Source organism: Oryctolagus cuniculus, chromosome 3 (genome assembly GCF_051225735.1).
Source record: "Oryctolagus cuniculus isolate XC-2025 breed Fujian yellow rabbit chromosome 3, ASM5122573v1, whole genome shotgun sequence".
NCBI lineage: Eukaryota > Metazoa > Chordata > Mammalia > Lagomorpha > Leporidae > Oryctolagus > Oryctolagus cuniculus.
This window is the reverse complement of record NC_142869.1, coordinates 129,420,860-129,444,695: the sequence shown is the minus strand read 5'-3', so window position 1 is coordinate 129,444,695 and position 23,836 is coordinate 129,420,860.

Here is a 23,836-nt window from a genome sequence, read left to right as displayed (position 1 = left end):
GTTTGTTCCCACACAGAAACATAAAGTGAAAAATAATAGATGATTTTTTTTTAAATAATGATGAAATCAGATCAGACCTATTGTCATGTTTAATCCCAGTGAGAGTCAAGTTGGGAATTGATAGTTTTTTTTTTTTTTTAACAGAACATCAGTTTAGTGTACATTAAGTAAAGATTTCAACAGTTTGCACCCCCATAGAAACACAAAGTGAAATATACTGTTTGAGTACTCATTATAGCATTAAGCCTCAGTGTACAGCACATTAAGGACAGAGATCCTACATGAGGAGTAAGTGCACAGTGACTCCTGTTGTTGACTTTACAAATTGACACTCCTGTTTATGGCATCAGTAATCTCCCTATGCACCAGTCATGAGTTTCCAAGGCTATGGAAGCCCCTTGAGTTCTCCGACTCTTATCTTGTTTAGACAAGGTCATAGTCAAAGTGGAGGTTCTCTCCTCCCTTCAGAGAAAGGTACCTCCCTCTTTGAAGACCTGTTCTTTCCACTGGGATCTCACTCACAGAGATCTTTTTGCCAGAGTGTCTTGGCTTTCCATGCCTGAAATACTCTCATGGGCTTTTCAGCCAGATCCGAGTGCCTTTAGGGCTGATTCTGAGGCCAGAGTGCTATTTAGGACATCCGCCATTCTATGAGTCTGCTGAGTATCTCACTTCCCATGTTGGATCACTCTCCCCTTTATTTATTCTATCGGTTAGTGTTAGCAGATACTAGACTTGTTTATGTGCTCCCTTTGACTCTTAGTCCTTTCATTATGATCAATTGTGAACTGAAATTGATCACTTGGAATAGTGAGATGGCATTGGCACATGCCACCTTGATGGGATTGAATTGGAATCCCCTAGTATGTTTCCAACTCTACCAATTGGGGCAAGTCAGCCCGAGCATGCCCCAAATTATACATCTCTTCCCTCTCTTATTCCCACTTTTATGTTTAACAGGGATCACATTTCAGTTAATTTTCAACACTTAAGAATAACTGTGTGATAATTACAGAATTAAACCAGTCATATTAAGTAGAACAGACAAAAAAAAAAATACTATGAGGGATAATGTATTAAGTTGTCCATTAGCAGTCAGGGCTATGCTGATCAAGTCACCATTTCTCATAATGTCCATTTCACTTCAGGAGGTTTCCTTTTTGGTGTTCAGTCAGTTGTCACCGATCAGGGAGAACATATGGTATTTGTCCCTTTGGGACTGGCTTACTTCACTCAGCATGATGTGTTCCAGATTCCTCCATTTTGTTGCAAATGACTGGATTTCGTTGTTTCTTACTGCGGTATAGTATTCTAAAGAATACATATCCCATAATTTCTTTATCCAGTCTACCATTGATGGGCATTTAGGTTGGTTCCAGGTCTTGGCTATTGTGAATTGTGCTGCAATAAACATTAGGGTGCAGACCGCTTTTTTCTTTATCAATTTAAACTCCTTTGGGTAAATTCCAAGGAGTGGGATGGCTGGGTCGAACGGTAGGGTTATATTCAGGTTTCTGAGGAATCTCCAGACTGATTTCCATAGTGGCTTGACCAGTTTGCATTCCCACCAACAGTGGGTTAGTGTCCCTTTTTCCCCACATCCTCGCCAGCATCTGTTGTTGGTAGATTTCTGTATGTGAGCCATTCTAACCGGGGTGAGGTGAAACCTCATTGTGCTTTTGATTTGCATTTCCCTGATTGCTAGTGACCTTGAACATTTTTTCATGTGCCTGTTGGCCATTTGGATTTCCTCTTTTGAAAAATGTCTATTGAAGTCCTTGGCCCATCTCTTAAGTGGGTTGTTGGTTTTGTTTTTGTGGAGTTTCTTGATCTCTTTGTAGATTCTGGTTATTAACCCTTTATCTGTTGCATAGTTTGCAAATATTTTTTCCCATTCTGTTGGTTGTCTCTTCACTCTCCTGACTGTTTCTTTTGCAGTACAGAAACTTCTCAATTTGATGCAATCCCAATAGTTGATTTTGGCTTTGACTGTCTGTGCCTCCCGGGTCTTTTCCAGAAATTCTTTGCCTGTGCCAATATCTTGAAGGGTTTCTCCAATGTTCTCTAATAACTTAATGGTGTCAGGACGTAGATTTAGGTCTTTAACCCACGTTGAGTGGATTTTTGTGTAAGGTGTAAGGTAGGGGTCTTGCTTCATGCTTCTGCACGTGGAAATCCAGTTTTCCCAGCACCATTTATTGAATAGACTGTCCTTGCTCCAGGAATTAGTTTTAGATCCTTGATCAAATATAAGTTGGCTGTAGATGTTTGGGTTGATTTCTGGTGTTTCAATTCTGTTCCATTGGTCTATCCATCTGTTTCTGTACCAGTACCATGCTGTTTTGATTACAACTGCCCTGTAGTATGTCCTGAAGTCTGGTATTGTGATGCCTCCGGCTTTGTTTTTGTTGTACAAGATTGCTTTAGCTATTCGAGGTCTCTTGTGCCTCCATATGAATTTCAGCACCAATTTTTCTAGATCTGCGAAGAATGTCTTTGGTATCTTGATTGGGATTGCATTGAATCTATAAATTGCTTTTGGGAGAATGGACATTTTGATGATGTTGATTCTTCCAATCCATGAGCATGGAAGATTTTTCCATTTTTTGGTATCCTCTTCTATTTCTTTCTTTAAGGTTTTGTAATTTTCATCGTAGAGATCTTTAACGTCCTTGGTTAAGTTTATTCCAAGGTATTTGATTGTTTTTGTAGCTATTGTGAATGGGATTGATCTTAGCAGTTCTTTCTCAGTCATGGCATTACTTGTGTATACAAAGGCTGTTGATTTTTGTGCATTGATTTTATATCCTGCCACTTTGCCAAACTCCTCTATGAGTTCCAATAGTCTCTTAGTAGAGTTCTTTGGATCCTCTAAGTACAGAATCATATCGTCTGCAAAGAGGGATAGTTTGACTTCTTCCTTCTTGATTTGTATTCCTTTGATTTCTTTTTCTTGTCTGATGGCTCTGGCTAAAACTTCCAGAACTATGTTAAATAGCAGTGGTGAGAGTGGGCATCCCTGCCTGGTGCCAGATTTCAGTGGAAATGCTTCCAACTTTTCCCCATTCAATAGGATGCTGGCTGTGGGTTTTTTATAAATTGCTTTGATTATATTGAGGAATGTTCCTTCTATACCCAATTTGCTTAGAGTTTTCATCATGAAAGGGTGTTGAATTTTATCAAATGCTTTCTCTGCATCAATTGAGATAATCATATGGTTTTTCTTCTGCAGTCTGTTAATGTGGTGAATCACATTGATTGATTTGCGAATGTTGAACCATCCCTGCATACCAGGGATGAATCCCACTTGGTCTGGGTGGATGATTTTCCTGATGTGTTGTTGTATTCTGTTGGCCAGAATTTTATTGAGGATTTTTGCATCTATGTTCATCAGGGATATTGGTCTGTAATTTTCTTTCAGTGCTGCATCTTTCTCTGGCTTAGGGATTAAGGTGATGCTGGCTTCATAGAAAGAATTTGGGAGGATTCCCTCTTCTTCGATTGTTCTGAATAGTTTGAGAAGAAATGGGATTAGTTCTTCTTTAAATGTCTGGTAGAATTCAGCAGTGAATCCATCTGGTCCTGGGCTTTTCTTTGTTGGGAGGGCCTTTATTACTGTTTCAATTTCTGTTTCAGTTATGGGTCTATTTAGGTTTTCGATGTCTTCATGGTTCAATTTTGGTAGATTGCATGTGTCCAGGAATCTATCCATTTCTGATAGGTTTTCCTGTTTGCTGGCATACAGGTCCTTGTAGTAATTTCTGATGATTCTTTTTATTTCTGTGGTGTCTGTTGTTACGTTTCCTTTTTCATCTCTGATTTTATTGATTTGGGTCTTTTCTCTTCTTTTTTTAGTTAGTTGGGCCAATGGGGTGTCAATTTTGTTTATTTTTTCAAAAAACCAGCTTCTCGCTTGGCTGATTTTTTGTAATGTTTTTTTGGATTCAATCCTGTTAATTTCTTCTCTGGTTTTAATTATTTCTCTTCTCCTACTAGATTTGGGTTTGGTTTGCTGCAGTTTTTCTAGGTCCTTGAGGTGCGCTGAAAGCTCATTTATTTGGTACCTTTCCAATTTCTTGATATAGGCACCTATTGCTATAAATTTGCCTCTCAATACTGCTTTTGCTGTATCCCATAAGTTTTGATATGTTGTGTTGTTGTCTTCATTTACTTCCAGAAAGTTTTTGATTTCTCTTTTGATTTCTTGAATGACCCAGTGTTCATTCAGGAGCATGTTGTTCAGTCTCCATGTGTTTGCATACTTTCTGGGGTTTCCTGAGTTGCTAATTTCCAGCTTCATCCCGCTGTGGTCTGAGAAGCTGCATGGTATGATTCTAATTCTTTTAAATTTGCTGAGATTTGCTTTATGTCCTAGTATGTGATCAATCCTAGAGAAGGTTCCATGCGCTGCTGAGAAGAATGTGAAGTCTGTAGATGTAGGGTTGAAAGTTCTGTAGATATCTGTTAGATCCATTTGGGCAATAGTGTCAATTAAATCTGCTGTTTCCTTGTTGATCTTCTGTCCGGATGATCTGTCTATTTCTGAGAGTGGAGTATTGAAGTCCCCCAGTACTATTGTATTGGAATCTAAATCTCCCTTTAAGTCCCTTAACATATCTTTTAAATAGACCGGTGCCCTGTAATTAGGTGCATATACATTTATAATAGTTACATCTTCCTGTTGAATTGAACCCTTAATCATTATATAGTGTCCCTCTTTGTCTCTCTTAACAGTTTTTGTATTAAAGTTTATTTTGTCTGATATTAATATGGCTACACCTGCTTTTTTTTGGTTTCTGTTGGCATGGAATATCTTTTTCCAACCTTTCACTTTCAGTCTGCATGCCTCTTTGTTAGAGAGATGTGTTTCTTGTAGGCAACAAATAGTTGGGTTGTGTTCTGTGAGCCAGTCAGCTAAACGGTGTCTTTTAACTGAAGAATTCAGACCATTAATGTTCAATGTGACAATTGATACGTAGTGACTTTGCCCTGCCATTTTCCCGGAAATATTTTCTAGTATATGCTTTGAGCTTCCCATGTTCAGACTGACTATAAATTCTAGCTTGCAACCTTGACCTTTTTTTGGAACAAATTATGTACAAATAGGCAGCAAAGAAGACAACAGAAGAGTTTTATTTAAGGAATGTGATTATGTTCTTATTTCTATTAGGTCTCTAGGGAATCCTGTGGATTATGTGGCTCTACTCTATAATATGGGAAAACTGAGGCCTTGAGAGGAGACACCAGCCTAATGGGATATTACTATTTAATGGCAAAGGTTAGATCCAATTCTTCTGACAGATCGATTCATGTTTTTCCCCCATTTAGACATGTAGTGCCTTGGGCATTCTTTGACAACACAATTTTATCTGTGATAACCCAGATGTAATTCATATACCTGGAAATAACTGATTTAGTCATTTAAATTTATGTTAATGATACCATGAATAACTCCTGCTCTTTGTCCCTCCAATAATGAACAAAATAATGAAATGCAATTTGAGAAAGTGGTAGTAATACTAAAAAGTGTGCAAAATGATGGAAGACTGAAAATCCCCAAATTACTAACTTGTTCCATCTATTTACTTAAAAATTTTGCTTACAAAATATCTTTTGGAAAATGGTAATTAACCATTTCATCTCTGGGCATTTTTTGTATTTCCATTTCCATTCTTAAGAAGAGGTGGTACGTTTAACTGATCTCTTTTTCATTCTTGACTCTGAGATCCCACTTAAAAATTTAATACAGTTTTGTCAGCTTAATGACAGCAATTCACTTTCAGGGTTATTTCCATTTCAGCTTCTGAACTTCAGATTTTTTCTGAGTACCAGATAATGAAAATTTCATGTCAATTTTCCTTTAACTTTCTTTTCTTTCTGAGATTGCAACTAATGCAAATCTTACATCACCAAGATGATAAAGTTGATAAAATCTTATCCAAAAATAATTTTCTACTCATCTTTATAGTTTTCGAATTCAATAGTCTTTCACTGTAAAATATTTGCATTATTAAAACTGTACCTTATCCAAGTGATGACTTTATATTAAATTCATTGACAAAAATACTGAATTACAAAAAGAGGTCTTTCAGAATTTATAAAAAGGAAGGTTCACTTGCTTAAAATTTGACCAATATGAAAATCAGGAAGAGACTCTTACATATTCCTAAGAAAATTTGATTTTTTGCCACTCTTTTCCTCTAGAATGTTGAATCCCATGGAGGTTCTTTAATATTATACCAGTGCCCTGGTTCTTTTCCTCTCTCCCTTTCCACACCACACTTTCTGACAAGCTGTCTCCTCACTCTCAGCCCAGCACTTTATAAAGTTCAGAGGAAGATATAGTTCTTTGTTCTCTTGGTATTTCTTCTGATTTGGAGTCGACCTTTTCAGAACAAAAGACAAAGAAAAGGCAAGTGTGAGCGTGTGTGTGTGTGTGTGTGCGCGTGCGTGCGCACTGTGTGAGTATTTTGGAGATCAGATGTGAGTGAGAACTAAGCAGGTGACTCACGACCTCAGGATTTTCCTCACCTTGACCAAACTTAATACAGACTTCTAAATGACAGGCTTCCTTCCCTCTAATGTCTGTCTCATAAGCATTGGTGCAATCTCTCTCTTTTTAAGATTTATTATTTGAAAGGCAGAGCGATAGAGAAGGAGAGAGAGAGACAGACAGACAGACTTCACCAACAAGCGGCTGCAGTAGACAGGTATGAGCCAGGCTGAAGCCAGAAATCAGAAACACCATCCGGGTCTCTCACATGGGTGGCATGGCCCAAGTACTTGCACCATCATCCGTTACCTTCCCAGATGTGTTAGCAGAGGCTGGATTGGAAGCAGAGCAGCTGGGGCTCAAACTGATTCTCTGAAATAGGATACCAGCCATGCAAGCAGTGGCTTAAGGAAGACAATGCTCTGGTCTCCCAGTCTCAAGAGGATGGGAACCTAACATCTATGGACTTCTGGCTCCAAGTCATAAAATTATCTCCTGTTACAAGGATATGAGAAATATTTTTGTAGTGGGAGAAGAGAGGAAAGAATTTGCTTAGGTACTGAAGTTAAGTATTTAAGTATTCCTTCCTCTCTTCCTCCCCTCCTCCTCCACTCCTTCCTGTTTACCCTTCCTTCCTTCATTCATGGCTTCTTTTCATTTCCTTACTTTCCCTTCCACTCATGGAGTGTTTTTGCAATCTGTTTTGTGATATAGTTGTGTTTAATTTTTATATAAACACCGTATGTTAAATTATTTTCCACTGAAGGAAATGGATGCATTAGAAGAGACTGCCTGCTTTCCACTGTCTGAAAAACATGACTCACTTAATATTCACTTTGTGCTTTATCTGTTCCAGACACACAGCTTGGAAATGAGCTTATAATGATCAGAAAAATAACCATGGTTCTTGTACTCATGAACTTTATAATCTTACATTAGTCAACTAATCAAAAAATAGTACAGTTTATGGCAAGTGCCAGATTGGAAAATAGCAGTACAGGAGTGCTGCATGACCGTAGCATGTGGGACCAGTCATAAGATTCAGTGGTGGTGATGATTAAGGGAAGCAGGACCCAGGCAGCAGCTCTAGAATATAGGATGAAGGTCTTCATACAGGTCAGAGGGTAGCATTGCACAAACATGGTTTTGGCAATGGGAACCATGAAGTTTCAAGCAGGGGGAGGGTCAGATGTCCATTTCAGTTATGTCGTAAGGATCTATGTGAAGGATACATTTGTCATAAGGAGCTGTGGATAAGACAACATGGCTGGAAAAAGATGCTATGGAAATCCAACTAAGTATTGACAGGATCTGAACAAGGCATAGCTGAATTGCATATTCTAGGAAGCTACATTCATTGAGTCAGCAAATGCTAACTACCAGTACAAGGAACTAATCCACCAGTATGGCTTTCCTTTAAATGTCTGTTACAACAGATATGAATAGCCCTTTCAAAGGTTGTATTTGAACCATTGGAAGGTTCCAAGAGGTATTTAAATTTCACAAAGGAAGCAGAAAATGTAAGTAAATCCTGCAGTAAAACAGTCTGCCTCCACAAGAGAAACTTCATCACTGAAAGCAGAAATGTCATTTGAACATCTCTAGGTCAGTATGAGCTTAGTAAAACACAGGGCAGGAAAGAAAACTGGTACATTTTGTTAATAAGTTATTGCCTCTGCTTCAGCTATCTTTTTCAAAGGTTCAGGTCCAATTCTAAGTATACTGAAGAAAACGATAGCCTCTTGTTTTTTGAAACATGCTGTAAAGTGTAGGGGTGACAAAATATGTCAAGGCAATTTGCTTGCAAAAGTTTTAATTGACAAATCAAGTAATCAGATAGTGTTCCTGCTGAATCATGTCACTTACTTTATTGCAGTATCACTATTCAAAAAACTTCAGAATTTATGGCATTTTATGCAATCTATGCTGATCCTTCATAACTCGCCCTTTCCAGTTCTTCCCAGTGCTTGGAAAAATTTCTTGAGACTTCCAAAATAGGCAGCGCATTTTTCACAGCACTTTTGGTTTCTGCTTTCCCTTAGCATTAACTCTATCTTAGCTGATAAACTCTAGTCCCCTTCTAAGACTTGATTCACAGTTCCCTGTACTTTTCAATGTTCCCCAGGGATAATTAATTATTCTGTCCTCTGATTTAATTTTAAAATGTGTTTCTAGTTCCCAGTTCATTAGTTTTTACCTTTTTTTATTTCCCTCTTTTAGTATTATGTATTCTAAGCCATTAACGTGTTCTGTACTTGAACTCTTTTGCATATTTTTAAAATCTATTTCATCTGGCAAGACCAACTCTAATTAAAATTTGCCATGTTCGTTCTCTGCATTTATATATGAGAGTACTTCAACAAATTCATGGGAAAGTGGAATTCAAAATGTTCATTTTGGTGCAGTAAAATTTGGAAATAAATGCAGTTTTTTCATTAACTTTTTGAAAATTCCTTCTATGAATGAATTTCAAAATATTTTTCAACAATGTAAATGTGTATTTCCTTTTTTGTTTGTTTGTTTTTTTTTTTTTTGGACAGGGAGAGTGGACAGTGAGAGAGACAGAGAGAAAGGTCTTGCTTTGCCGTTGGTTCACCCTCCAATGTCCTTTTTAAAATTAATTTTTAAAAATTTACTTGATCAAGTCACTGTTTCCCCTTTGGTGCTCAGTTAGTTGTTGCCGATCAGGGAGAACATATGGTATTTGTCCCTTTGGGACTGGCTTAATTCGCTCAGCATGATGTTTTCCAACAGTGACTGGATCAGCTCTTGTCCTGACGGTTGATGTACAATGTAATACATTATCCATTTTAGTATTTTTTTTGTTCTAGTACCATTGGTTGAACTCTGTAATTAACACACAATTATTCTTAGGTGTTTAAATTTTAACTGAAAAGTGATCCCTGTTAGGAATTTGGAAAACATTATGTTGAGTGAAATAAGCCAATCCCAAAGGGACAAATACCACTTGTTCTCCTTGATAGGAGACAACTAACTGAGCATCAAAAAGGAAACCTGTTAAAGTGAAATGAACACTGTGAGAAACGGTGGCTTGATCAGCCCTCACCCTGACTGTTGATGAACACTTAATATGTTATCCCTCTTAGTATTTTTTGTTTGTTTGTTCTACTTAATACTTTTGGTTGAATACTGTAATCAATACACAATTCTTCTTAAGTGCTGAAACTTAACTGAAAAGTGATTGCTGTTAAATATAAGAGTGGGAATAAGAGAGGGAAGAGATGTGCAATTCGGGACATGCTCAAGCTGACTTACCTCAAACGGTAGAGTTAGAAACATACCAGGGGATTCCAATTCAATCCCGTCGAGGTGGCATGTACCAATGCCATCTCACTAGTCCCAGTGATCAATTTCTGTTCACAGTTGATCATAATGATAGGACTAAGAACCAAATGGATCACAGAAACAAGAATAGTGTCTGCAAATACTAGCTGATAGAATCAAAAAGGGAGAGAATGATCCAACATGGGAAGTGAGATACACAGCAGACCCATAGAATGGCAAATGTCCTAAACAGCACTCTGGCCTCATAATCAGCCCTTAAGGCATGTGGATCCAGCTGAAATGCCCATGAGAGTATTTCAGGCATGGAAAGCCAAGACACTCTGGGGAAAAAAAAAAAAACCTAAATGAAAGATCTCTGTGAGTGAGATCCCAGTGGAAAGAATGGGTCATCAAAGAAGGAGGTACCTTTTTCTGAAGGGAGGAAAGAACTTCCACTTTGACCATGGCCTTGTCTAAATATGATCAGAGTCAGTGAACTCAGGGGCTTCCATAGCCTTGGCAGCTCATGACAAGAGCCTAGGGTGATTACTGATGCCATAAACAAGAGTGTCAATTTGTAAAGTCAACAACAGGAGTCACTGTGCACTTACTCCTCATGTAGGATCTCTGTCCTTAGTGTGCTGTACATTGAGATTTAATGCTATAACGAGTACTCAAACAGTATATTTCACTTTGTATTTCTATGGGGGTGCAAACTGTTGAAATCTTTACTTAATGTCTACTAAACTGATCTTCTGTAAAAAAAAAAAATAAAAGAAATTATCAATTCCCAACTTGACTCTCACTGGGATTAAACATGACAATAGGTCTGATCTGATTTCATCATCATTTAAAAATCATCTATTATTTTTCACTTTATGTTTCTGTGTGGGAGCAAACTGTTGAAATCTTTACTTAATGTATACTAAACTGATCTTCTGTATATAAAGAGAATCGAAAATGAATCTTGATGTGAATGGAAGGGGAGAGGGAGTGGGAAAGGGGAGGGTTGCGCGTGGGAGGGACGGTATGGGGGGAAGCCATTGTATTCCATAAGCTGTACTTTGGAAATTTATATTCATTAAATAAAAGTTTTTTAAAAAATTACTTGAAAGATGGGGTGAGACAGAGAGATAATATTCCCATCAGCTGATTACTGTCCAAATCCCACTATGGTTGGGGGAACTAAAGCTGGTACTTGAGAACTTAATCCAAGTCTCCCACATGGGTGGCAGGAACCATCACTGATGCCTCCCAGGGTCTGCACTTCAAAGTAAATTTAAAGCTACTAATTTGGCTGTACTTAACTGATTCATGCTTACATGAAAATTACATTGCTAACATTTGACTTACTTAGAATAGATTTTTTTACCAGTATAAGATGCATATTATATCTTGCTGTAGTTTAAACTGAAACTTGCCTGAAAATGAATGAGGCTGAGCATCCATTTGTGTTTATTAATCATTTGGATCTCTTCTCATTTTAAGTGACTGTTCAAATATTTTCCCTGTATTTCTATTATACTACTTTTAGGTCTTCTAATTTGTGTTGTTTATATATTCTGTGATTTTTTTAAGATTAATTCATTTATTTGAAAGTCAGAGTTACAGAGGAAGAGGAAGTGACAAAGAGAGGGGAGATCTTCCAGCCACTGGTTCACTCCCCAAATGGTCACAACAGCCAGGAGTGGGCCAGGCTGAAGCCAGGAGCTTCTTCCTGGTCTCCCACGTGGGTGCAGGGACCCAAGCACGTGGGCCATCTTTTGCTGCTTTCCCAGGTACATTAGCATGGAGCTGGATTGGAAGTGGAGAAGCCAGGACTCAAAGCCACATCCATATGGAATGCTGGCATCTAAGGCAGCAGCTTTACCAGCTGTGCCACAGCGCCAGCCCCTATTTACATATTCTTGATAGTAGTTCTTTTTTGTTATCAAATACCTTTTCTAATTTGGGGGTCCTTCCTATCAATCTATAGTGTATGAGGAACACAAGTATTTACTTTTATGTAGATGCATTTGTCAGATCTTTCCTTTTGCTTTGTATGTGTGTGTCTTAAATGTCTTGCATACTCCAGGTTTATGATGATATCTTCCTATATTATTCTCCAGATGTTTTATAAATGTGGCTTTCACTTTTAGGTCTTTAACTGATATTGAATTGTGTGAGATGTCCTCACTACTTATTAAAAGTTAGTGGTTTTAGTGCAGATCTATTTTATTATATTTTATTTTTAATTTATTTTTATTTTATTTTTACTTGTTTATCTATTATATATATGAAGTTTATATATATGAGTCTCCTGATCTCACTATTTTTCCCACTATTCAGCTTATCTACCCTGTACAGAACCATGCACTTTTAATTTCTATACTTTTATAATGAGGTAATATCCAATAGAAAGTACTGTCTTATCTGATTCTTCCACTTCAAGTGTGATTTGATATTCTTGGTCCTTTGCACTTAAATAAAAATTTTATAATTTGTCAAATTCCACACATCTTTACAAAAATTGCATTTAATCTATGTATTTGTAATTTGTGAAGAGCTGGGTACTACTACAATATTCAATTTTTCAATCAATGAACATTTTATTTAGATCTTAATATCTCAATAAAATTTCATTTTTTGTAGACATCTCAAATTTTGTTAATATTTTCCTAGGCTCTTGCTACCTTTGATGATAGAGTATTTGACTTGAGGGGCCAGTGCTGTGACACAGCAGGTGAAAGTCCTGGCTTGTAGCACCAGTATCCCACATGAGCTCAGGTTTGAGTACCGGCTGCCCCACTTCTGATCCAGCTCCATGCTGGTGTGCCTGAAAAGGCAGCAGAATATGACTCAAGTCCTTGGGCCCATGCATCTATGTGGGAGACCCAGAAGAGGCTCCTGGCTCCTGGCTTTGGATCAGCTCAGCTCCTGCCATTGCACCCATTTGGGGAGTAGACCAGTGGATGGAATACCCCTCTGTCTGTCCATCTCTACCTCTCTCTGTAAATCTACCTTTCAAATAAATAAAAAAATCTTTAAAAATTGACTTGAAAGTTTCATTTTATTAATGTTTATTTTTTTATATTTTGATACTTTATTTTTATGTTGATTTCATATTATTTCAAGGGGAACAGATTCAATATAATTCACAGATACATTTCTAAGAATATAAAAGTATTCCCTTTCACCCTTCCTCCCTCTCTCTCTCTCTCACTCTTTTTTAAAGATTTATTTATGTATTTGAAAGACAGAACTACAAGGAGGCAGAGAGAGAAAGGGAGAGGGAGAGGGAGAGGTCTTCCATCTGCTGGTTCACTCCCCAAATGGCTACAACAGCCAGAACTGCACTGATCCGAAAACAGGAGCCAGGAACTTCTTCCAGGACTCCCACATAGGTGCAGGGGCCCAAGGACTTGGGCCATCTTCTACTGCTTTCCCAAGTGCATTAGCAGGGAGCCAGGAAGAGGTGTAGCCAGGACTCAAACCAGCGCCTATATGGGATGCCACCACTGCAGGCAGCACCTTTACCTGCTATACCACAGCGCCATCCCTCACTTTCTTTCTTTTTCTTTCTTCTTTTTTTTAAGATTTATTTATTTATTTATTTAAAAGGCAAAGTTACAAAGAGGTAGAGGCAAGAGAGAGAAATAGAGACCTCCCCAATTGGCAGCAACGGCCGGATCTGGGCCAATCCAAAGCCAAGAGCCAAGAGCTTCTTTCAGGTTCCCATGGGGCTTGGGCCATCTTCTACTGCTTTCCCTGGCCATAGCAGAGAGCTGTATTGGAAGTGGAGCATCCAGGACTCAAACCGGTGCCCATATATGGGATGCCAGCACTGAAGGCAGCGGCTTTACCCACCATGCCACAGCGCCAGCCCCCAAAGGGATAGTCCTTTTTATTTTTTTAACTTTTTTATGTATTTGAGAGTCAGAGTTCAGACAGAGAAAGGGAGAGACAGAGAGATAGATAGAGAGATTTTCCACCAGCTGGTTCATTCCCAAATGGCAGCAACAGCCAGAGCTGGGCAGATCTGAAGCCAGGAACCAGTAGCTTCCTCCTGGTCTCCCATGTGGGTGCAAGGGCCCAAGCACTTGAGCCATCTTATACTGCTTTCCCAGGTGCCTTAGCAAGGACCAGAATTGGAAAAGGAGCAACAAGGACTCGCACAGGCACCAATATGGGATGCCAGCATGGCAGGCGGCACCTTTACACCTTTACTGGCTACGCCACAGTACCAGCCCATCTCTTTCTCTCTTTCTTTTTTCTTTCTTCTGACTTTCTAGTTATTGTGGTAACATATTTTTTAATTTACAATGCAGTCAAATGATTAATACTCTACCAAATAAAGAGTTCCAACAGGTGCAAAGTAAAAAACCCTAGTCCAGCTGAAATATAGGCAAGCATTATAAACAATAACCAAACAGAAAAATGACTAACTCATATATCATACATTTTAAAATGATTAGAGATCATTACAACCATAGTAGTATACCATTTTTATCAATTGGTTTGAAAACATATAAAATGAAAAAGTATTTTTTTACTTAGAATGATTTTATTATAATACATTTTCTTTTTTTAACCTAAAGATTTCTTTATTGATTTGAAAGACAGAATTACAGAGAGAGAAGGAGAGGCAGAGATAGAGAGAGATCTTCCATACACTGGTTCACTTTCCACATGGCTGCAATAGCCAGGGCTGGGCCAAACAAAAGCCAGGAGCCAGGAGCTTCTTATGGGTCTCCCATGTGATTTGCAGGGTCCTAAGTTTGCAGGAGTTGGACCACCTTCTGCTGCTTTCCCGGATATATTAGCAGGAAGCTGATTTGGAAGTGGAGCAACCAGGATTCAAACCAGCGCCCATATGGGATGCCAACATCTCAGCCAGTAGCTATACCCACCACACTACAATACTGACCCCCGTATATTTTCTTGTACCTAATAAACTTGACAAATTTTCTTGAATATTCTAAAACAAATTGTTAGTAGTTTGACTTTTCTCCATCCAGAGACTTACAATTTACAAATAAGTATTATTTTGTCAGTGGTTAAGATACCTGCACCCCACATCTGAGTACTGGGTTAAAATTCCTGTTCCACCTCCTAGCCCAGCTTTCTGCTGATGTGCCCCATATGAGGTAGCAGGTGAAGTATCAAAAGTTAAATCCCTGACAATTGATGTGGGAGACAAAGAGAGTTCCTGGCTCTTGTCTTCAGCTTGGTTCAGCAGGCCTTTGGGGAGTGAACAAGTGAACAGAAGATCTCTGTCTCTATGCTTTTCAAATAAATAAAAATAAATAAAATAAATGAAGAAAAGTCTTCAGCCCTTCACCGACAATAAGATTTTTAGGTAGATAAAAATTTGGTAGATTTAGGAAGTAATATTCATTCTAAGCATGCTATAAAGTGTTTATTATGGATCAACTTTGAATTTCATCAAGTGTTTCCCAGAATTTTACAAGTTTTCATCTTCAATATATTAATGTAAACTTCATTAATTCATTTTCCAATGTTAAGGTATTCTTGTGTATATTGGACAATTAAATTGGTTATTATTCTTATCATGTTTATACATCATTGCGTTGGTATTTTAATTTTTGGCTTCAGATCTTGGCATCAGTGTTAATTTCTCAGATCTGAGAGTGGTAACTTGGTCTTCTTTCTTTTTGTTATTGCCAAAGATTTGTTAATTTTATTGATTTTTGCAAAGACTTATTTTGGAAGTTATTTTTTGCCAAGTAATAAATGGAAAATATTCTTTAATTTTCAAAAATAGGCGGAGCCAAGATGGCGGAATAGTGAGGGCGCGCACCGATAGTCCGGGAAAATTTAGTTTAATAAAAGGGGAGTTATGGTAGCCTCAGAAAAAAGAACCAGGAAAATATTGCAGAGGAAACTCTTCTGGATCCAGTGGTCGTGAATCGGAGGACCTACTGGGAGAACAAGGTCGCCCACCGCGCGAAAGCCGAGCCGCGGGACCGAGCCGCGGGACCGAGCCGCGGAAGCCGAGCCGCGGGACCGAGCCGCGGAAGCCGAGCCGCGGGACCGAGCTGCGCAAGCTGCAGGGTCTGCTCGCAAGTGCTCGAAGGGGAGTGCGTGCCACACAGACAACAGCGGAGAGACTTGGGACGTCCAGGGCTCTGAGTCCACACATCGGCGCTGGAAGGGGAGCGGACCTGCGTGGAGAGCGTGGGAGCCCACAGTTCGGGACACCAGCGGCAGACTCAACACACCAGCGCTGGAACGCGAGGTGAGCCGAACCTCAATAACCCGAGACACCGGCAGGCAAGCAGAAAGAGGAGACTAGAGGGAACGACCCCCGGGGGGGGGAGGGACTTCACCAAGCTAACTGGAAGAGAGAGAGAGGGAAAAAAAAAAGGTGACTGGTACGGACACGGGTTTCTCTCTCTCCGCTCATCTCTCAAGGGAGAGCAAGACAAAGAGCAGGCGCCATCTTGGACATACGTCATAAGCAGAGCGACCTCAGGTCTGCACCGGCCCTGAGCCTAGCAGAAAAACCTGACTCTGGGCGGGGCGAATTAACAGGAGATTAGGACCTAGTAAATTTGTGGTGCTACTGAACTGAGACTGTGTAAAAAGAGACGGTGGGGGAGAGAACTCACGGAATTCACGTGAGCACTCTCCAGAGATGCTACAATTCCGTAACTTTGGCAACCCAGTGGGAGACTGAAGGAGAATTTGAGCCCACTCCGAGGGCCGAACAGATTCCCTGTGTGGTCCTTGGGAAAGAGCTTCCGATCTCTGGCTCCTGTGGGTATATCATTTGCCTGCTAACTACCTCCAACTTTGTTCAGCTGTGCAGAATAACTTCCCTTTTGAATCAAAAAAAGAGAGAGAGAGAGAGAGAGAGAGGTTTACCACGCCCAACCTGGGAGTGTCACCTTTGGCACACCAAACAGAGCTCTCAGGCCACACCCATCTCAAGCCCTAAGGCTCCATCAAAAACAGATAGTCCACTTAATCTAGAGTCATAGTATAACAAGAAAAAGCACCACAGTGAAGAAACCAAATATCTCCAATATGCCAAATAACAAACGCAAAAACCAAGGTAATAAAAACAAGGAAGTCACCATGAAGCCCTAAAATGAAAAAGACACCCCAGTTCAAGATTATGAGGATGATGACATAGAAGAAATGCAAGAAGCAGATCTCAAAAAATTGATAAGAACATTAAGAAGTTCTCAAAAACAAATTCTTGAACTACAGAAATCCTTAATGGACAAGATAGAAAATCTCTCTCGTGAAAATGAAATATTAAGGAGGAATCAAAATGAAACGAAACAACTAGTACAACAGGAAACTGTGATAGTGACTGAAGTGAAGAATTCAATAGATCAAATGAAAAACACAATAGAGAGCCTTACAAACAGAATGGGAGAAGCAGAAGAGAGAACATCGGACTTAGAAGACAGAGAACAGGAAAGGATACAGTCAGACCAAAGAAAAGACGAGGAAATTAGAAATCTAAAACATATTGTCGGGAATCTTCAGGATACTATTAAAATACCTAACATTCGGGTTCTAGGAGTTCCTGAAGGCATGGAGAGGGAGAAAGGATTAGAAGGCCTTTTTAGTGAAATATTAGCAGAAAATTTCCCAGGTTTGGAGAAGGACAGAGAAATCCTAGTACAGGAAGCTCACAGAACCCCTAATAAACACGACCAAAAGAGATCCTCACCACGACACGTTGTAATTAAACTCTCCACAGTGAAACATAAAGAAAAGATCCTAAAATGTGCAAGAGAGAAATGTCAGATTCCTCTCAGAGGATCTCCAATCAGACTCACAGCTGACTTCTCATCAGAAACCCTACAAGCTAGGAGGGAATGGCGAGATATAGCCCAGGTACTAAGAGAGAACAACTGCCAGCCCAGAATGTTATATCCTGCAAAGCTATCATTTGTGAATGAAGGTGAAATAAAGACCTTTCATAGCAAACAGAAATTGAAAGAATTTGTTGCCACTCGTCCAGCCCTGCAAAAGATGCTTAAAGATGTGTTGCACACAGAAACACAGAAACACGGTCATCAATATGAAAGAAGGTAAAGGAAGGAAACCAAGGAAGGAAAGCTCACAGCAAAAGATCACAGGGAATTCAAAGCATATATTAGAACTTATCTTTGGCAAATGGCAGGGCAAAGTTACCACTTATCATTAGTCACATTGAACGTGAATGGCCTGAACTGTCCAGTTAAAAGACACCGTTTGGCTGATTGGGTTAAAAAACAAAACCCATCTATTTGCTGCTTACAAGAAACACATCTTTCCAACAAAGATCCATACAGACTGAAAGTGAAAGGCTGGAAAAAGATATACCATGCCAACAGAAATGAAAAAAGAGCAGGCGTAGCCATCTTAATATCAGACACCATAAACTTTACCACAAAAACCGTTAAGAGAGACAAAGAGGGACACTACATAATGATTAAGGGATCCATTCAACAGGAAGATATAACAATTATCAATGTATATGCACCTAACTACAGGGCACCGGTTTATCTAAAAGATTTGTTAACGGACTTAAAGGGAGACTTAGACCCCAATACAATAGTACTGGGGGACTTCAATACTCCACTCTCAGAAATAGACAGATCAATAGGACAGAAGATCAACAAGGATACAGTAGATTTAAATGACACTATAGCCCAAATGGATCTAACAGATATATACAGAACTTTCAATCCTACAGCTAAAGATTTTACATTCTTCTCAGCAGTACATGGAACCTTCTCTAGGATTGACCACATACTAGGCCATAAAGCAACTCTCAGCAAATTCAAAAGAATTAGAATCATACCATGCAGCTTCTCAGACCGTAAAGCAATGAAGCTGGAAATGAACAACTCAGGAATCCCTAGAGCATATGCAAACACATGGAGATTGAACAACATGCTCCTGAATGAACAATGGGTCATAGAAGAAATCAAAAGAGAAATCAAAAACTTTCTGGAAGTAAATGAGGATAACAGCACAACATACCAAAACTTATGGGACGCAGCAAAAGCAGTGTTAAGAGGAAAGTTTATATCAATAGGTGCCTACATCAAGAAATTGGAAAGGCACCAAATAGATGAGCTTTCTATTCACCTCAAGGATCTAGAAAACCTACAGCAAACCAGACCCAAATCTAGTAGGAGAAGAGAAATAATTAAAATTAGAGAAGAAATCAACAGGATTGAATCAAGAAAAACATTCCAAAAAATCAGCCAAACGAGGAGCTGGTTTTTTGAAAAAATAAACAAAATTGACACACCATTGGCCCAACTAACTAAAAAAAGAAGAGAAAAGACCCAAATCAATAAAATCAGAGATAAAAAAGGAAATGTAACAACAGACACCACAGAAATAAAAAGAATCATCAGAAATTACTACAAGGACTTGTATGCCAGCAAACAGGGAAACCTATCAGAAATGGATAGATTCCTGGACACATGCAACCTACCTAAATTGAACCAGGAAGACATCGAAAACCTAAATAGACCCATAACTGAGACAGAAATTGAAACAGTAATAAAGGCCCTCCCAACAAAGAAAAGCCCAGGACCAGATGGATTCACTGCTGAATTCTACCAGACATTTAAAGAAGAACTAACTCCAATTCTTCTCAAACTATTCAGAACAATCGAAGAAGAGGGAATCCTCCCAAATTCTTTCTATGAAGCCAGCATCACCTTAATTCCTAAGCCGGAAAAAGATGCAGCACTGAAAGAGAATTACAGACCAATATCCCTGATGAACATAGATGCAAAAATCCTCAATAAAATTCTCGCCAATAGAATGCAACAACACATCAAGATCACCCACCCAGACCAAGTGGGATTTATCCCTGGTATGCAGGGATGGTTTAATGTGCGCAAGACAATCAATGTGATACACCACATGAACAGACTGCAGAAGAAAAACCATATGATTATCTCAATAGATGCCGAGAAAGCATTTGATAAAATACAACACCCGTTCATGATGAAAACTCTAAGCAAACTGGGTTTGGAAGGAACATTCCTCAATACAATCAAAGCAATCTATGAAAAACCCACAGCCAGCATCCTATTGAATGGGGAAAAGTTGGAAGCATTTCCACTGAGATCTGGTACCAGGCAGGGATGTCCACTCTCACCACTGCTATTCAATATAGTTCTGGAGGTTCTAGCCAGAGCTATTAGGCAAGAAAAAGAAATTAAAGGGATACAAATTGGGAAGGAAGAACTCAAACTATCCCTCTTTGCAGATGACATGATTCTTTATTTAGGGGACCCAAAGAACTCTACTAAGAGACTATTGGAACTCATAGAAGATTTTGGCAAAGTAGCAGGGTATAAAATCAATGCACAAAAATCAACAGCCTTTGTATACACAGGCAATGCCATGGCTGAGGAAGAACTACTAAGATCAATCCCATTCACAATAGCTACAAAAACAATCAAATAACTTGGAATAAACTTAACCAAGGACCTTAAGGATCTCTACGATGAAAATTACAAAACCTTAAAGAAAGAAATAGAAAAGGATACCAAGAAATGGAAAAATCTTCCATGCTCATGGATTGGAAGAATCAATATCATCAAAATGTCCATACTCCCAAAAGCAATTTATAGATTCAATGCAATACCAATCAAGATACCGAAGACCTTCTTCTCAGATCTGGAAAAATTGGTGCTGAAATTTATATGGAGGCACAAGAGACCTCGAATCGCTAAAGCAATCTTGTACAACAAAAACAAAGCCGGAGGCATCACAATACCAGATTTCAGGACATACTACAGGGCAGTTGTAATCAAAACAGCATGGTACTGGTACAGAAACAGATGGATAGACCAATGGAACAGAATTGAAACACCAGAAATCAACCCAAACATCTACAGCCAACTTATATTTGATCAAGGATCTAAAACTAATTCCTGGAGCAAGGACAGTCTATTCAATAAATGGTGCTGGGAAAACTGGATTTCCACGTGCAGAAGCATGAAGCAAGACCCCTACCTCGCACCTTACACAAAAATCCACTCAACATGGATTAAAGACCTAAATCTACGACCCGACACCATCAAGTTACTAGAGAACATTGGAGAAACCCTTCAAGATATTGGCACAGGCAAAGAGTTTCTGGAAAAGACCCGGGAGGCACAGGCAGTCAAAGCCAAAATTAACTATTGGGATTGCATCAAATTGAGAAGTTTCTGTACTGCAAAAGAAACAGTCAGGAGAGTGAAGAGACAACCAACAGAATGGGAAAAAATATTTGCAAACTATGCAACAGATAAAGGGTTAATAACCAGAATCTACAAAGAGATCAAGAAACTCCACAAAAACAAAACCAACAACCCACTTAAGAGATGGGCCAAGGACCTCAATAGACATTTTTCAAAAGAGGAAATCCAAACGGCCAACAGGCACATGAAAAAATGTTCAAGGTTATTAGCAATCAGGGAAATGCAAATCAAAACCACAATGAGGTTCCACCTCACCCCGGTTAGAATGGCTCACATTCAGAAATCTACCAACAACAGATGCTGGCAAGGATGTAGGGAATAAGGGACACTAACCCACTGTTGGTGGGAATGCAAACTGGTCAAGCCACTATGGAAGTCAGTCTGGAGATCCCTCAGAAACCTGAAGATAACCCTACCGTTCGACCCAGCCATCCCACTCCTTGGAATTTACCCAAAGGAATTTAAATTGGCAAAAAAAAAAAAGCGGTCTGCACCCTAATGTTTATTGCAGCTCAATTCACAATAGCTAAGACATGGAACCAACCTAAATGCCCATCAACGGTAGACTGGATAAAGAAATTATGGGATATGTACTCTTTAGAATACTATACCACAGTAAGAAACAACGAAATCCAGTCATTTGCAACAAAATGGAGGAATCTGGAACACATCATGCTGAGTGAAATAAGCCAGTCCCAAAGGGACAAATACCATATGTTCTCCCTGAACAGTGACAACTGACTGAACACCAAAAAGGAAACCTGTTGAAGTGGAATGGACATATGGGAAACGGTGACTTGATCAGCATAGCCCTGACTGTTAATGAACAACTTAATACATTATCCCTCTTAGTAGTTTTTTTGTCTGTTCTACTTAATATGACTGGTTTAATTCTGTAATTAATACACAGTTATTCTTAAGTGTTGAAATTTAACTGAAATGTGATCCCTGTTAAACATAAGAGTAGGAATAAGAGAGGGAAGAGATATATAATTTGGGACATGCTCAAGCTGACTTGCCCCAAATGGTAGAGTTAGAAACATACCAGGGGACTCCCATTTAATCCCGTCAAGGTGGCATGTACCAATGCCATCTCACTATTCCAAGTGATCAATTTCAGTTCACAATTGATCATAATGAAAGGACTAAGAGTCAAAGGGAGCACATAAACAAGTCTAGTACCTGCTAACACTAACCGATAGAATAAATAAAGGGGAGAGTGATCCAACATGGGAAGTGAGATACTCAGCAGACTCATAGAATGGCAGATGTCCTAAATAGCACTCTGGCCTCAGAATCAGCCCTAAAGCCATTCGGATCTGGCTGAAAAGCCCATGAGAGTATTTCAGGCATGGAAAGCCAAGACACTCTGGCAAAAGATCTCTGTGAGTGAGATCTCAGTGGAAAGAACAGGTCTTCAAAGAAGGAGGTACCTTTCTCTGAAGGGAGGAGAGAACCTCCACTTTGACTATGACCTTGTCTAAACAAGATAAGAATCGGAGAACTCAGAGGGCTTCCATAGCCTTGGAAACTCATGACTGGAGCATAGGGAGATTACTGATGCCATAGACAGGAGTGTCAATTGGTAAAGTCAACAACAGGAGTCACTGTGCACTTACTCCTCATGTAGGATCTCTGTCCTTAATGTGCTGTGCATTGAGATTTAATGCTATAACGAGTACTCAAACAGCGTATTTCACTTTGTGTTTCTATGGGGGTGCAAACTGTTGAAATCTTTACTTAATGCATACTAAACTGATCCTCTGTAAAAAAAAAAAAGAAATTATCAATTCCCAACTTGACTCTCACTGGGATTAAACATGACAATAGGTCTGATCTGATTTCATCATCATTTAAAAAAATCATCTATTATTTTTCACTTTATGTTTCTGTGTGGGAGCAAACTGTTGAAATCCTTCCTTAATGTATACTAAGCTGATCTTCTGTATATTAAGATAATCGAAAATGAATCTTGATGTGAATGGAAGGGGAGAGGGAGTGGGAAAGGGGAGGGTAGTGGGTGGGAGGGACGGTATGGGGGGGAAGCCATTGTAATCCATAATTCGTACTTTGGAAATTTATATTCATTAAATAAAAGTTAAAAAAATTTCAAAAATAATACAATGAAAGATAAAATAATATAGAATAAAAGTTAAGAGTCAAAATGAAAAACATATAAAATGTATTTGGCATTTTAAGTTGAAAAGAGAGAAAAGATTTTAACATTTTTTCAACTGTGGTTTTATTATTACTACTCAGTAGAAAACTATTTGTCTTACTCTACTATGAAATCTTATCAAAAGCCAAAAGTTTACCCTAAATACTTCACATAGAAGTTAATCAGTGTCAATGCTTCCATAAATTTAATTATTTTATAGATTGGAGGACAAAATAAAAATATAATTCAAATTAACTACATTTCCTATCCTGCTTTAAAGATTTTAAAAGTGATAGATAATTTCCTTGCCATAGCCAGAAGGTCATCAAAGAATATATTAAACATATCAACACACTGGCAAAAAAGGAAAATATGAGTACTAATAGAAACAGTAGCTTTAAAGAATTATTAAATATCTGGGGTGGGGTGGGCATTGTGGCACAGCAGTTATGCCTGTTGGAACATCTAAATCCTATATTGGAGTGCTGGTTCCAGTTCTGGTTTCTCCACTTCTGATCCAGCTCCCTGCTAATGTGCCTGGGATAAAATGGATGATGACTCAAGTGCTTGAGTTCCTGACACCAATGTAGGAGGTCCAGATGGAGTTCTTGGCTCCTGGTTGGTGTGGCCATTTGGGGAGTGAAACAGATGAAACAGAGAATGGAATCAATCTCTCTCTCT